General features: G+C 45.7%; 1 non-coding gene and 1 pseudogene across 1 annotated transcript; one reads left to right on the top strand and one right to left on the bottom strand.

Annotated features, from left to right (window-relative positions):
* The first annotated feature begins 465 nt into the window (after positions 1-465).
* On the top strand, positions 466-659 carry LOC147009108 (U2 spliceosomal RNA). Its single transcript, XR_015053121.1, has one exon. It is a non-coding gene; the product is annotated as a U2 spliceosomal RNA (small nuclear RNA).
* Positions 660-7,264: 6,605 nt separating this feature from the next.
* Positions 7,265-7,438, bottom strand: LOC147009107 (U2 spliceosomal RNA; annotated as a pseudogene).
* Between the last annotated feature and the right edge of the window lie 8,397 nt (positions 7,439-15,835).

Genomic DNA, 15,835 nt, shown 5'->3' with positions numbered 1-15,835 from the left:
ACCTTCCCTCTGCCTATCACTCTGCGAAGCTTGGGCGTAATATGTTCTCGTGGATCAGGTATTAGAGAGCAGAGGTATGCGCTCTACCGAGTGCCCTTGTAGTTGACAATGTAATCACATCCCATGTGTTTAAAATCCAATTCCATTGAAATCGCGATCCGGAGTGATGGGTTTTTCGCACAGCGCGAGGCTCTGACGCTCTGAGAAAATCACGTGATGTCGCTGCTCACTGCACAATTCCTGTTATTCTTTACACAATAAATCCTACATTTCTCCCAAGATAAACTAAATAAATAAATTCCATCGGGCTTGTTTAAAATCAGAATATCAAGGGAGATTCAGGGCTGAAAAGGAGGTTCCGAAGGGCGGACATTTTGAGGGAATTTTTTTTTTTTAACGAATCGGCGCCACTGATGCTGAAATGTGATCCTCGTTTAAAAGGATTTCTATTAAAGTTTTAAAGTTATCGCTTCTCGGCCTTCGATGGCTAAGATCAAGTGTAGTATCTGTTCTTATCGGTTTAGTAGCTGATATGTCCCGCAATGCGGGACTCGTCTATTGAATGGATTTTTGGAATTGGGAGTTGCATTAGGGGCTTGCTCCGTCGACTCCATGCATTGACCTGGTATTGCAGTCCCTCCAGGAACGGTGCACCCCTTTTGGGGGAAATTACAAACAAAGAAAAGATTATTGTATGTCATGCAGTGGTTGGGGGGTTTCACTCTTTTCGCGGGCCGGGACGTTGGCGGATTAGGGCTTCAACACCCGGGGTCGGAGGTAGACATCCAAACTGTCGTTCAGACGGTGCGGGTGCTGTCCTCCAGTGACCTTTCCTTACGCGGCATTGCCACGCAGCAGCTCTTGTCGGTCGTCCACCGGACGATCCGCTGTGTTCCCGTTGAGTCGGACGTGGATAAGTTCCTGCCTGGCTCGATGGAAGGGCCATTGGCGAACTCCGGGTACAGCGGCCAAATTTCCACGCTCTGGTCTCGGGTGAGGTCCGCGACGCGGCGGTTGAATGTGACTGTCCGTCGTGCCCTCTCAGGGGAGCCCGTTGTGACCCTGGGCCATTCCCGAGAGTGCAGCTCTAAAGACGTGTGTTCTGCACTTCGGGAGTGGACCAGGGAGAAGTTTGCACAGCGGTTGCTCGGCCTCCCGGACCAGGGAAAGGTGGCCGCTGCACTGAAAACGGATAAGTTTGCCAACGGTTCCTCGTGGATTCGCAGTGGTTCGTTTATGCGCTTCTGTGATTGGAGGTTTGTGCATCGGGCAAGGCTGAACTGTGTCCCGACAAATGCTGTGACCCATCGGTGGAATCTCGCTGCCCCCCAGGGGTGGTGGGAGGAGAGGTGGGGGAGGGTTAGGTTGGGGGGTAGGTGCACTCCCCTTACGACCCAACACCCCCCCTCATCCCACCCACTCCCCTCCCCATGTGTGTGTGGGGAAGGGTGGAGATACACAAGGGGAAGGGGAGGGGTGGGATGAATGGGCGCGGCTTGTGTGGGTGGAAACAAAGAAGGGGTGGAGCAATTTGTTGATTAAATTAACATGTGTGTGGGGAACTCCAAAACCAATCACGAATCATGTGGATATAATGGATGTGGGTGTGGCTTGTGTGGGTGTGGCTGGTGTGGGTGTGGCTTGTGTGGGTGTGGCTTGTGTGGGTGTGGCTGGTGTGGGTGTGGCTTGTGTGGGTGTGGCTTGCATGGTTGGAGTCAAAAAGGGGGTGGAGTCAATTTTTGAATTTTTGTTTTTTTCAATTTATTGTCTTTGCCTTTTGTAGTTCCTGTGAATAAAATGAACCGAAAATCTCTTCCCCCACGAAATCACATAATTTGTAAGTCCAAGGAACTGTACTGATTACATCAACAATTAAAAAACTTAATTTGTCCATCGCTTAGTATTGTTGCAGAAATGGGCCCTTGGTGTGTTATTAAATATAGGATTTGCTCACATCCTCCCTTAAATGCATGTTTAGCCAGGTTGTTTGGTAATCGGACGTTAAATGTGTGTCGGGAGGTGAAGCAGGCGGTCCAGTGTTCATACAGTGGTGGTGTACCGAGAGGCGCCGTTCTTCTTCCTTCCCCCCCTCCGAACCAGCCCCACCCAGCGCTCGGACAGAGTCAGTCAATGAGACGTGTCAGCAACCCATTGGCGGAGAACGGCTGCAAACTCGAAGGATGGACCAATCACGTATCACCGGGGGTGGTCCAAAAGAGCGAGCCCCAAGAAGGCAAGGGAGAAATTGCGAGTGTCGAATCTGCAATCTGCTGTATGAGGGGTGGTTTGGTCAAGTCTGCGATCTGCTTCATGAGGAGTGAGTCGACGAGCTGTTCCTCCTTGGCGATGGATCCAGCATGCAGGTTGTCCCCAGGTTCATCCTGAGTCCAGTCACGGAGCCTCTGACTGTCCTGTCTCCATGCACAGCGCGACACGTCTTTCCATCCCATCGTTTCGCCTGCCGAGCCCAACACCCAGATTTGACTGAGTCTGGTAAACAGGCCAGGCCTGGATTTGTATACTGGACATTGTGAGAAACCAGCTGGAACACAAAATAGATCTTTCGCTCTTGTGCCGTCGACCTTCCAGGGGCTGGACGCGCCGCGGCATGCGCGAGCGGTGCCGGGAAAACGAGAACGAGCGCCATCTTGCCACGTGGCGTGCTCGAGCTTGGGCACTCAAATCCGTTGACATCGGCTTTTCACGAGCCTCATTCGTGCCTTCGACACTTTTCCTCTCGTCCATGAGGCACTACCAAGTACTCTGTGTCTTGTCTGCATGTTGTCTAAGGTTTATTTCGCTCGGGCTCCCTTCAAAACCCGTATCCGTAGCTCCCTAATTAAGAGCGGGTTATAGATGAATAATAACGTTCGTGAATGTTTTCCTTGTGTTGTGTTTCCCCGATGTGTCCCCAATAAGTCTGGCTGATTCATATGAAAGTTGCCGCCTTGAGTTTATTCGTGCCGTGCTGAGGAACAATCGGCTCGATTTGTATTTAAAACCAAACGTGCTACGGACTGGCAGACTTCGCTCGGTCTCTGACAAACCCAGTCTGTAGCCGGGGTCTATTTCCCCAACTGGTAAGGCCCAGGTGTACTTTGGAATCGTGATCTGAGGCACGTGACCCGAGACCTGTGCCGAACTAGCCGGCGTTATAACCCCTGAGACGGCGGTGCTGTTAAGTGCCGTCGAATCTCAACAGTATATCCTTTTTCAAAATGAGATTTCCACCTGTATATTCTTACTATATCACCAACTTTGAACTTAGGCTTTATGTCATTCATCTCTTTTTCATATATTAATTTTGTAAATGTTTCTGATGGTTTCATTTTCGTTGAGATATGAATCGTATCGTCGTACTTATCTACAATGTCCTGAATTAAAGATAACCATAGTTGAGAACAGAGTTGAGTTCACTTTTTATATAATCTCTCTTTTAAAGTGCGATTTTAAAGCTCAATAACAACCGCTTTTCCTTCATTAAAGGTACTGTATAATGTAATACTGTTATTTTAAAGAAAATTCATAAATGTTTTTTGTAGAACTCTGTACCGTGATCAGTCCACAATTTTTTAGGTTTTCTCTTGCTTTTATTGAATATCTTTTGGAAAGCTAACATAAGAGTATTACCTGTTTTGTTTTTTAAAGGGACAACCCACGCACATCGACTCCTCAAATCAATAAGTATCCTCAAAGCATACTTATACCCCTTGTCATTATTGAGTTCAATCAAATCAGCGGACCAGATATAATCAACTTCCTTTAAATAAATGTTCCTTCGATTAAACTTTGTGATTATTGGTTTATGTAATTCATCAGCTAATTGCCCTTCAATCTTAATGACATCATTCGATCCTATAAGTGTTTTGAATTTCCGCCCAAGTTTCAATTGAGCACTGATCATCTTCTTCATGATGAACCTATCAACTTTTTCTCTCAAGATTGGATTTTGAATTAAGGATAAATTACACATTTCTCGATTTGCTTCGTGTTTTTCTTCCAATGTCGTGCAATTTTCATAATCAATATCGTGCCTCATACACACTTCATCAACTCTATTTTTTAGGTTTAGACCAAGGTTTAGGATTGTCAGCCTCATCTAATCTTTTATTCAAGTTTGTTGCTGGACCACAGAAACAATATCCTGGTATTCCAGGAAAATGGTTTTAGTGTTTGAAAGGTAGACTGGAGGGATGATTAAGTTACTTTTTAAGTATCTTTCTGTTTCGTGGTTTAAACTGTTAAACAATAGATGGGACATTATTGTCAGTAAAGTTTTTCTACCGTGCTTCCCCTCCAGGTAACTGGTGCATTCGCGTCGGTGCACAGATGCAGAACGTAACAATAAGCGCCACCATGAGAGCAGTGCCTTTCTCCTTGTGATGGAAGCCTTTTTGAACAACAAAAAGGGTTTAAAAAAACAACAAAAGAACGTGGACGACACACGCACCCCGGCCCAAAGGTGCATGGTCAACCAAACTCACCCACTGCAACCCCGAAGGGTCAGGATGCAGGGTCATTCTATTGGACCACTCCTCAACAGGAGTGGGTGCCCCAACTACACCTGACCAGGAGAGCCACCGCGTTAATTCACGGTCTTGCTCCGGTCAGATAAACACGAGTTGTTGTTCTGGGTGTTTTCAGAGCCACGAGGTTTTATATACGCTGCGTGCCCAGACATAATAGCGGTGAACGACGGAGCCTTCAGGTAATCCATAACACGATATGGATTTCCCCCTCTCTTATGGAAATCTCAGAACCGCCATGCAAGGTCGGGAATGCTTCTGGTTCAAATGGCCAAAAATGTTGGGCAGATCCGACATGGCAATTCCTGCTTCTTTATAGGGAGAGAGATATACCTGATCTCTGCGGGAATGCCAGGGGAGTAGAACTGTGGAAACCACCATCAGGTCACCCTGTAACAAAAGCTTTCCTGATTGTTGGAGTCCCACTGGGATTGCCGTGTGTTTTTTTCAATCTCTTCCTTTGCCAGACTCACGATTTCTGACTGACCCAGAGGGATTTGGGTAACACACCAATGTTTACGGACAGGTGTAGCCGCCTGGTCGCAGGTCTCATTTCCCCCAATGGGAAGGGTTCCAAAACAGGTTGACAATCAAGCCCCTCCTATTGGCAATGTTGATCAGATACAATACTTCAAGAACCAAGTGGTATCGACATCCATCCTGTGAAGATTCCAATGTTGATCAGATGCAATACCTCAAGAACCAAGTGGTATCTACATCCATCCTGTAGAGATTCCAATATTGATCAGATACAATACCTCAAGAACCAAGTGGTATCCACATCCATCCTGTCGAGATTCCAATATTGATCAGATACAATATCTCAAGAACCAAGTGGTATCCACATCCATCTTGTGGAGGTTCCAATGTCTTTTGTGCAGAGAGAGAATCAGAAAGATAAAGTACGAGTTGTTCATCCATGGGATTCCTTTTCTTGCTGCCATCACCACCTTCCTTTACTGGGACTAATTCACTGCATCTCCTGAATATTTATATAAATGGTGAATCCTCACTAGAATTCATGGAGCGGTGTTTGTGTGTTCGTTTGTCATGCGACTCTTCCAACAGTTCTGACCCAATCTCATCCAGGATTGCTACATAGGATCAGCGTGACCCCAATTAATGTATAGGATTGTTTTTATCCTTTCTGGTTGTCTTGGGGTGGGTGAGGGGGGTGATGTAAATTATTTATGTAAATGTGTGTTGTGCAGCACCACATCCAGGTGGGGGAGGGTATTACAGGACTCTCCCATTTACAGTACAGTATTCCTGTCCCCACGTTTTCCAGTACAGTGAGGTGTTTTGAATTATAACCAGTCGGTATGTTTTTGCTTCATGCACATAATCTGGGTTCGGAGCCTGGTGTTGGCTTCGTGGTTCGGGTGGTGTCTTGGGATTTTTGGGTCCTGAGTTCAAGCCCCGTTGGCCACTGAATTAATACATCAGGAGGTTGACTCAGTCTGTCATCCTTCCAAAGTCGGCAAAATAAGAACCAGTTTCCTGGTAAGGGGGACACTGCATCTGCGGCATAGCCACGTCCCAACCAATGATACAACCAGCAGCCACAGGCTGCACTCGATGGAGAGAGACAGAGAGATCTGGCTTATTTATTTAATTTTCCTCAACAGAGCTCTCAGTTGCCTATACACCGCCCAAATAAAGGTATACGTCAAAGAACGTGTTGCATGCGTGGAGCAAGATCACCATTTGGGAAGGAAGGTACTCTGCTGGAGTTACAAGAACTTCAAGAAGAGATCCCAATCAGAGTATTCGGTTCTATATTCTGATTTCGATATTTGGAGAATTTCTCCTTCGCTGGTGTTTTGAGAGAATTAAAAACGTCTTCACCCCTTTTGGGGGATTCCACCCTCGTATGATGACGCGAGGTATAACTTAGTGACGTCATAAAGCCTATTGTTGAGTCACGATTGCTCAGCTTGTTTGTTTCCTCGTCACAAGAATCTCTATGAATCATTTTGTTCCACATTGATCCCTTTGTTTAGATTCGAGAGAAGAATGATGACATCAGAGATCAAGTCAATGGACAGCCGAGAGGTACGCACACTCGCCTCCAAACTGTCTCGTGTCGAGCCTGGGTTGCATTCCTGACCAAGCTATAAACTACCATCCTGGTGTTTCATTAATGTGTGCGCTGTCCCTCGGATGGGCGTTAAACGTGACTCTCATCTGCCAGCATGAGTTGGTGGACGTTGAAAGAGTCGGCAAGCTATTGCCGGCACCCTGGCCAAATTAGAAATTCCTGTCCAAACCTTAGTTGAATGTGCGTCTTGGTCAGCCAGTTCATGAAAGACTTATCAAACTTCATCGCCCACCCAGGCCACCAACCTCGCAAGAGTGTGGGAATAATTGTGGGTGTTAAGAAGAGGAAGAAGTTTGCGAACGAAGGTGACACCAGCTGACTTCCAGGCAGATGGAAGATGTCCTCGGGTAAATGATTGGGTGAAGATCCGTCATCGAAGCAACAGTTAAATACATTGACAGCACCCTCAACCCAATGCACCATTGTAATGGAAGATTTGAACGCACGGAAACGTGCACAGAGAACTTTCTGTACACCCAGTCCAAGGACATGAAAAACGCACGCTCGCCAACTCGGACTCACCATGGACCTTTCCCATTATAAACTCGGATTTCGATGTGAAGACCATTAAAGAGTGAAACCCCCAAACCACTGCATGACATACAATAATCTTTTCTTTGTTTGTAATTTCCCCCAAAAGGGGTGTACCGTTCCTGGAGGGACTGCAATACCAGGTCAATGCATGGAGTCAATGGAGCAAGCCCCTAATGCAACTCCCAATCCCAAAAATCCATTTAATAGACGAGTCCCGCATTGCGGGACATATCAGCGACTAAACTGATAACAGATTTATTAAAAAATTATAAAAGACCAAAATTAAAAAGTTAAAAGAGAATAGACACTGAGGATAAAATTCCTCCACACCGTTAGAATCAGAAAAAGAATAGAAAGAGGCCCCTGGGGGAATGTCAAAATAAAAAGAACACAACCCCCAAGGACCAATTAAGGGCACCAGGCCATAAAAAGAAAGGGGACCAGTCCAAAAATGGAAATTTGCGCTTCTCGTTCGTTTGGCAAGATCCATTCACTTAGACAAACATAGAAACCATGCACACCATACAAAAAAAAAATAAATAAAAAGGGGGGGGGAAGGAAGGAGGGGAGGAAGGGAAATAGGGAGGCACCAACCTCAAACCTCTTCATACTGACGATGGCCCGACATGTGCTCAATATAAATATCCCGGGATCCCCTTATGGCATCAATACAACAAAGCCGACGCATCAGCTTCCGGGAAGACCGGGAGATTCCCAACCGGTTCAGGGCCGACTCATTACCAGGGAACCACGATCCCAGTGCCCCCACTATGAACCCAAGCACCTGGACATCCTTGACCTGAGCAACCAACACTTTACACAGTCCTTCATATTTTTCCCTCTTTGCAACTGCGCAAGTGGCAAGGACATCAGGACCATTGTCAAAGGGGACAGCAATGTCAACAATTGTGATTTTATTTCCCTCCACCACAGTGATGTCTGGTCTTTCATGTGGGGAGGGATCACCTGGGAACATGCTGGTCAACAGATACGTCCCCATGACGAATGGCCTTGACCAGGCAACTCTGGATCATGTTGTGACGGCGGCGAATGGGTACCATACCCGGGGACAATGGTCAACAATGTGAGCCAGAGTCTCCCGGGGATAGCAACACCGCCGACACCCCTGGGGGGCAGCGGGATTCCACCGATGGGTCACAGCATTAGTCGGGACACAGTTCAGCCTTGCCCGATGCACAAACCTCCAATCACAGAAGCGCATAAACGAACAACTGCGAATCCATGAGGAACCTTTAATAGAAATCCTTTTAAACGAGGATCACATTTCAGCATCAGTGGCGCCGATTCGTAAAAAAAAAAACGAAAATTCCCTCGAAATGTCCGCCCTTCGGAACCTCCTTTTCAGCCCTGAATCTCCCTTGATATTCTGATTTTAAACAAGCCCGATGGAATTTATTTATTTAGTTTATCTTGGGAGAAATGTAGGATTTATTGTGTAAAGAATAACAGGAATTGTGGAGTGAGCAGCGACATCACGTGATTTTCTCAGAGCGTCAGAACCTCGCGCTGTGCGAAAAACCCATCACTCCGGATCGCGATTTCAATGGAATTGGATTTTAAACACATGGGATGTGATTACATTGTCAACTACAAGGGCACTCGGTAGAGCGCATACCTCTGCTCTGTAATACCTGATCCACGAGAACATATTACGCCCAAGCTTCGCAGAGTGATAGGCAGATGGAAGGTCACCACCTATAAGAGGACGTCTGCAGATGCAGTTGGTGCCAGGTATGGTGGCCATTGCCCCACAAAGAGCTCCTGCACCCTTTGGCAGGTTTTAAAATTTAATCCTGTGGGCTGTCCATGTCTATACAACCTCCGCACCAGGTGGACCTGGATCACATCAGGGTCACCAGTTCAGCATGGAAGAAAAGACGTCAGTAGATGTAAAATGTTGCTTCTGGGACGCCCATTCAAATGAATGGGAAAAAGCGAACACTATCTGACCCAAGCTCCAAAAGCTCAAAATGGGAGACTCACTTCCTCCCCCTCCCACACAAGGAAATGAAGAATTGAGATTTACTGATTCAAGCACTTCTTACCCCCAACATAATCAAAGTCCTTTCATATTTTCATTTTACTCAAAGAGCGAACCAATGAACATTTGTCCATGTTCTACTTTAGGGAATAACTTAATTTTCTTATAACATTCATTTCCATCGAGTATATTCACAAAGAATAACTTGGAACTTGGTTCTTCGTTTAGTTATCTCTGTTGAGCAGATATAAATGATAAACTTCTCTGAATGTTCTTGTTTGATCACATCCTGATCCACATATCATTTTGTCGATTCCTTATATTTTTCATCGTCTTTCCGAATTCAACATTATTTATGATTTTATGAAAATATGATATTTATTTTCTGAAAGTTCTTCTCAAAATCATTTGAAGCAACCGGTTTTATTTTTGTGTCAAAATGAGTCAGCCAAGCTCCCTCGCCTGAAGCAAAAATGCGACTCATTTCCTTTGAGAGACAAACCCGAAAAACCCATTGTTTTCTCATTTCCGTGATGTCATCAACTTGTCCTCTTTTAACACGAGCTTTGGCTTGTTTTATTCAGAGTATGGAGGAGTCAGAGGAGAACTCCGACCTTGCAGATCAATCTTTTTTCACAAGGGGAGAGGTGAGATCCTTAAACCGATTCATTATTTGTTGTTTTATACAGAATTAAATTACTATATGACTAATAATATTTTTTTTCTGACAGATTGTCCCCAATAACATCGTTGATAACTGATGTTGAAAATGAAGCCGACGAATATCATGAAGAATTGCAGAATATGAATGAAATCCTTATAGATCTTCAATAATTTCGAAAATAATTAAATGGCATAATGTGTCTCGGTGGTTGGAAGACCTTTCACACCCCCTGACGTTGGATAAGTCAAAAGAAAGGTGAGAATCTATCTATCTCTATCTCTATCTCTATCTCTATATATCTATCTATCTCTCTCTCTCTCTCTCTCTCTCTCTCTCTCTCTCTCTCTCTCTCTCTCTCTCTCTCTCTCTCTCTCTCTCTCTCTCTCTCTCTCTCTCTCTCTCTCTCTCTCTCTCTCTCTCTCTCTCTCTCTCTCTCTCTCTCTCTCTCTCTCTCTCTCTCTCTCTCTCTCTCTCTCTCTCTCTCTCTCTCTCTCTCTCTCTCTCTCTCTCTCTCTCTCTCTCTCTCTCTCTCTCTCTCTCTCTCTCTCTCTCTCTCTCTCTCTCTCTCTCTCTCTCTCTCTCTCTCTCTCTCTCTCTCTCTCTCTCTCTCTCTCTCTCTCTCTCTCTCTCTCTCTCTCTCTCTCTCTCTCTCTCTCTCTCTCTCTCTCTCTCTCTCTCTCTCTCTCTCTCTCTCTCTCTCTCTCTCTCTCTCTCTCTCTCTCTCTCTCTCTCTCTCTCTCTCTCTCTCTCTCTCTCTCTCTCTCTCTCTCTCTCTCTCTCTCTCTCTCTCTCTCTCTCTCTCTCTCTCTCTCTCTCTCTCTCTCTCTCCCTCTGTCCACTTTCTCTCTCTCTCTCCTCCTGCTCTCTCTCGCTCTCTCTCTCTCTCTCTCTCTCTCTCTCTCTCCTCGTCCTCTCTCTCTCTCTCTCTCTCTCTCTCTCTCTCTCTCTCTCTCTCTCTCTCTCTCTCTCTCTCTCTCTCTCTCTCTCTCTCTCTCTCTCTCTCTCTCTCTCTCTCTCTCTCTCTCTCTCTCTCTCTCTCTCTCTCTCTCTCTCTCTCTCTCTCTCTCTCTCTCTCTCTCTCTCTCTCTCTCTCTCTCTCTCTCTCTCTCTCTCTCTCTCTCTCTCTCTCTCTCTCTCTCTCTCTCTCTCTCTCTCTCTCTCTCTCTCTCTCTCTCTCTCTCTCTCTCTCTCTCTCTCTCTCTCTCTCTCTCTCTCTCTCTCTCTCTCTCTCTCTCTCTCTCTCTCTCTCTCTCTCTCTCTCTCTCTCTCTCTCTCTCTCTCTCTCTCTCTCTCTCTCTCTCTCTCTCTCTCTCTCTCTCTCTCTCTCTCTCTCTCTCTCTCTCTCTCTCTCTCTCTCTCTCTCTCTCTCTCTCTCTCTCTCTCTCTCTCTCTCTCTCTCTCTCTCTCTCTCTCTCTCTCTCTCTCTCTCTCTCTCTCTCTCTCTCTCTCTCTCTCTCTCTCTCTCTCTCTCTCTCTCTCTCTCTCTCTCTCTCTCTCTCTCTCTCTCTCTCTCTCTCTCTCTCTCTCTCTCTCTCTCTCTCTCTCTCTCTCTCTCTCTCTCTCTCTCTCTCTCTCTCTCTCTCTCTCTCTCTCTCTCTCTCTCTCTCTCTCTCTCTCTCTCTCTCTCTCTCTCTCTCTCTCTCTCTCTCTCTCTCTCTCTCTCTCTCTCTCTCTCTCTCTCTCTCTCTCTCTCTCTCTCTCTCTCTCTCTCTCTCTCTCTCTCTCTCTCTCTCTCTCTCTCTCTCTCTCTCTCTCTCTCTCTCTCTCTCTCTCTCTCTCTCTCTCTCTCTCTCTCTCTCTCTCTCTCTCTCTCTCTCTCTCTCTCTCTCTCTCTCTCTCTCTCTGACGTGGATTTCTATCCTCGAACCGCGTCGTGATCGAAAGGATTCTTTAGATTGTTGAGGGATCTTGTCCTCCTCGAGGATTCAACGTCTAGCCGACTCAGTGTTGCTTGTATCGGGATAAAATAAACCACAGAAGTCCAGTAATAATCAATGTCCACAAGGAGTTCTTTCTTCTGTACCATTTATTTGCTCTCTCCCAGATCATTCTTCCCCTCCCCATATATCCATTCCATTTTATAAGCAGAGAGGGCTCTTGATCACAAGAACAGAATGCACAGCTTATCAGCCCGGTCACCTTGTACTTGCAGAAAACCCAAGCAATGTCCAAAGTGTCAAAGAAAGACAAGATTATAAGTAGGTGGTCGGCCTTAACAACTAAATAGTAGAACAGTAGAGGAAAAACACAAACACTTTGACCTACTCAGACTGAGGCAAAGGTTTCTTGTCTAGAGAGTAATAATTTCCCCAACACTCCCCCCTTGTTGCCTAATAAGGCAACACTAGTTAAGTTTAACGATATATATTTTCTCTTCACTTGGAAATACATTCTCTCTTGCGTTTGAGTGTGCCCATTTTCTTGGGTAGTCACATCCCCCCTTTTCCCCATCGTAGAGCTCAGTCCCTTAGCCTTTCCTGTCCCGCAAGCCAGGTGGCTTCATGTGGTTGTACAGCTTCGGACCTGGTTGAGGTTTCAGTAGGCCCCTAGGCCGATAGAAGATAAGGCTACCCGTTGGGCTGCACAGCTGATTTTCAACAACCTATTTCGGGAACAAAGCAGATGAGCAAGAGTGGATTGACAATTCCCGTGAATATTGAACACATTCATTTGCGCTACTTATGGATTTCCAAGTTCAGGTTCTATCTCAAAAGAGTCGTAGGACTCAGTCTCAAAACCAGGGTATGAGGGTGGTGCTTGGGCCACCATCACCTTTATAGCAGTATTCCTCTTTAGACAAGAAACAATCAATGCCGGCATTGTAATTGTTGCACATCTAACAAGCACCACTGCAATGATGATCCACAATAACCCAACGGAAATCCAATGCAATAGGGTAGTTCCCCAGCCTCCAAAAATCCCTTCAAACCAGGAATAAAGCCCATCTTTCGTAAAATAATTGTGATACTTGGCTCCTTCTTGCTTAATCTTGTCAGCTATGTTCGTGATTTTCTCCGAGTTATCAGGGATATAAGTACAACACTCAGAGTTAATTACAGCACACGTTCCTCCTTGAGCCGCGAGAATGAGGTCGAGCGCAACTCGGTTTTGCATTGAAACTGCACGTAGGGCGACGACCTCCGAGTTGATATCAACCATGCCGAGAGCAGTTTTATTTGCCAATAATTCAAGCGAAGCAGCGAACTCTGCCAATCCCACAGACGTTTGTCCAACACCGTAGTGAGGGATTAAAATCATGAAGAACAGTTCAGTTGACGTGAAACCCCGTTTACCCCGTTTCAAATGCTCAAAAGGTGACTTAGATAACAGGTGCATATGTGGCAAAATGAATGACAAGAAACAATATCCACTCCAATTAACTGGAAGCCATGGGTATGCTCGATTTCCACACACGAAATAGGGATTATTTAAAGCGACTTGTGGTCCCATCGTGTGATTTTCATAAACATAATGACTGCATTCAGAATTCCCTAATCTTCTTTCTCCCCATGCCTCTTGTACCAAGCATAGTTCGGGTTTTCCTGTCGCCCGTTCAACCATAAAATGTGGAGGCATTTTACTTAAATTAAAATTTGGCCAAAACCAGTTACTGAAATTTCGTTGTCGGAGGCAATTTCCATTTCCATTGGTAACGATGTGGTCGTTAAGGTTATTATCTTGTTTATCCCAGTTTCTTTCCTTTGCCCAGTACCCACACCATTCACTCAGATTAAATGGTATAGCCAGAAGCGGTATCCCAGTAACTGCTGAATGAGGTATCTTAGTACAAACCCAGCAACTGGTTTTATTAAAAGCTTTCGCGTGTTTACGAGAAAGAGCCAGATAAGTGTTTATTCCATGTGGTGAACCCACTTTGCTCGTTAAGCTTCTTCGGTCTCTGAATGCCCTAGGCTTAGTTTGGTGGGTAGTCTGACAGGCCCATCTCCAAAGAACATGCAAATAACGTTGATCACAGACAGTACTTATCGGTTTAACAGACCAAGTACACATTGCACCACTTGCATTTAGTAGTACAAATAATCCTGCAATGGAAAGAATCATTAAAGTTATCAGGAAGCAATGTTCTCCTCGGGTTCGTTTTGGCCGTGTGCCAGTTTGCAGTGTGTGGCATGGATCCACGTTGCTCTTTCTTTACACTTCACAGCTGTATGGGTAGTTAGCAGTATTTGAAATGGCCCACACCAACGTGCCTGAAGAGAGTTCTTCCGTTTGTAAATTTTCACATAAACAAAGTCTCCGGGTTTGAAGTTGTGATGATCAGATGTGGCTGGTTCTGGCAGAGCTTGTTTCACCTGTGCATAAAAAGTTCTTACAGCATGATTCAGAGACACACAGAACGTAAGCAACGTGTCGTCCATTTGCTGCACGTTCATGTCTTTTATAGTCAAATGAGGTGAGTTCGGTAATCTCATTGGTCTTCCCATCAGAATCTCATGCGGAGATAAGCCAGTGTTTCGATTTGCGGTAGATCTCATAGTCATGAGAGCAATTGGCAGAGCATCTGGCCATTTTAATCCAACTTGTTCATAAATCTTGGCCAGTTTATTCTTCAGGAATCCATTTTGCCTTCTCGACTGCCCCCGCAGATTGCGGACGATGCGGGCAGTCGAAATGTTGTTTTATTTGCAATACGCGACACAATTCTTTCACCACTTCGGCTGTGAAATGAGTACCTTGGTCACTGGAGATCCTACAAGGTATTCCAAACCTACAGATGAAATCCTTCATCAACAGTTTAACCACAGTAATGGCATCTGCTTTCCGACAAGGGTAAGCCTCAACCCATTTGGTGAACAAATCGACGATGACTAACGCAAATTCAAAACCGCAGCATTTTGGTAACTGGACAAAATCCATCTGGATATGAACAAAAGGTCCGAATGGAATTGGATGACCCCCTGGGGCCATCTCCACCCCCCTTGCTGGGTTATGTTTTTGGCAAATATGACATGTCTTACAATACTGTTCTGCAATTGGACTAAACCCCGGGGCAAACCACTGTCTCCCAATTGAAGCACTCATGCCGCCTTTGCTAGTATGCCCGGCCCCATGTGCCAATCGGGCGAGCCAAGGTAATAGAGCTCTTGGTGCCACCACACGACCATCAGATGATCTCCATAATTTGGATTCATTTTCGAATTCACATCCAGCCAGTATCCACAAATCTCGTTCTTTAGCACTAACAGCTGTCTGCAAAGTGTTTATATCGTCAATGGTCGGTGTTGCCTCTTGTCTCAATACACATTGTGATATTAAAAGAGCTCTGGTGTGGGCAGCAGATTTTGCAGCTGCATCTGCCCTGGCATTTCCCCGTGAGACGTCATCAGATCTCCCAGTGTGGGCGTCACATTTTACCACTGCAATTTGGTGAGGCAGAAGTATTGCTTCCAGTAGATTCGCAATCCATGCTCCATTCCTCACCTGCACACCTGATGATGTTATAAAACCCCTTTCGCGCCAGAGTGCTCCGAATTCGTGTACAGCACCAAAGGCATAGCCGGAGTCAGTGTAGATTGTCACTGTTTGGCCTTTGGCTAAATGGCATGCACGAGTGAGGGCGAACAGTTCTGCCTGCTGCGCGGAACAGCTCTCAGCCAATCTCCCGCTTTCGATTACTTCGTGATCAGAGCAAACGGCGTAGCCTGTTAATAAACATCCATCAGGTGCACGCGATGATGAGCCGTCGACATATAGAACCAATTCAGAATTTTGGATTGGTGTGTCTCTCAAGTCAGGACGCGGTAGACACGTGTGGGCGATTATCTCTTCACAATTGTGAGGATCACCATCTTGTACTCCTGGCAACAAACTAGCAGGATTCAGCGGTGCGCATCTCCTAATCGTAATGTTCGTGGGTGCTGTGAGTGAGAGTTCGTATGTTGTTGCTCTTGAAGCCGACAAATGCTGTGTTTTCGTTTTTAACAATACAGCTGTCACTGCATGCGGTACCAGGAGAACCAAAGTGTTTCCCGCGACGAGCGCTTCTG

The sequence above is a fragment of the Eptatretus burgeri genome, chromosome 17 (genome assembly GCF_056783735.1).
Source record: "Eptatretus burgeri isolate ZD-2024b chromosome 17, Ebu_testis_v1, whole genome shotgun sequence".
Classification (NCBI taxonomy): domain Eukaryota; kingdom Metazoa; phylum Chordata; class Myxini; order Myxiniformes; family Myxinidae; genus Eptatretus; species Eptatretus burgeri.
Note: the sequence above shows the minus strand (reverse complement) of the source record. Positions and strands in the feature narration are given on the sequence as shown.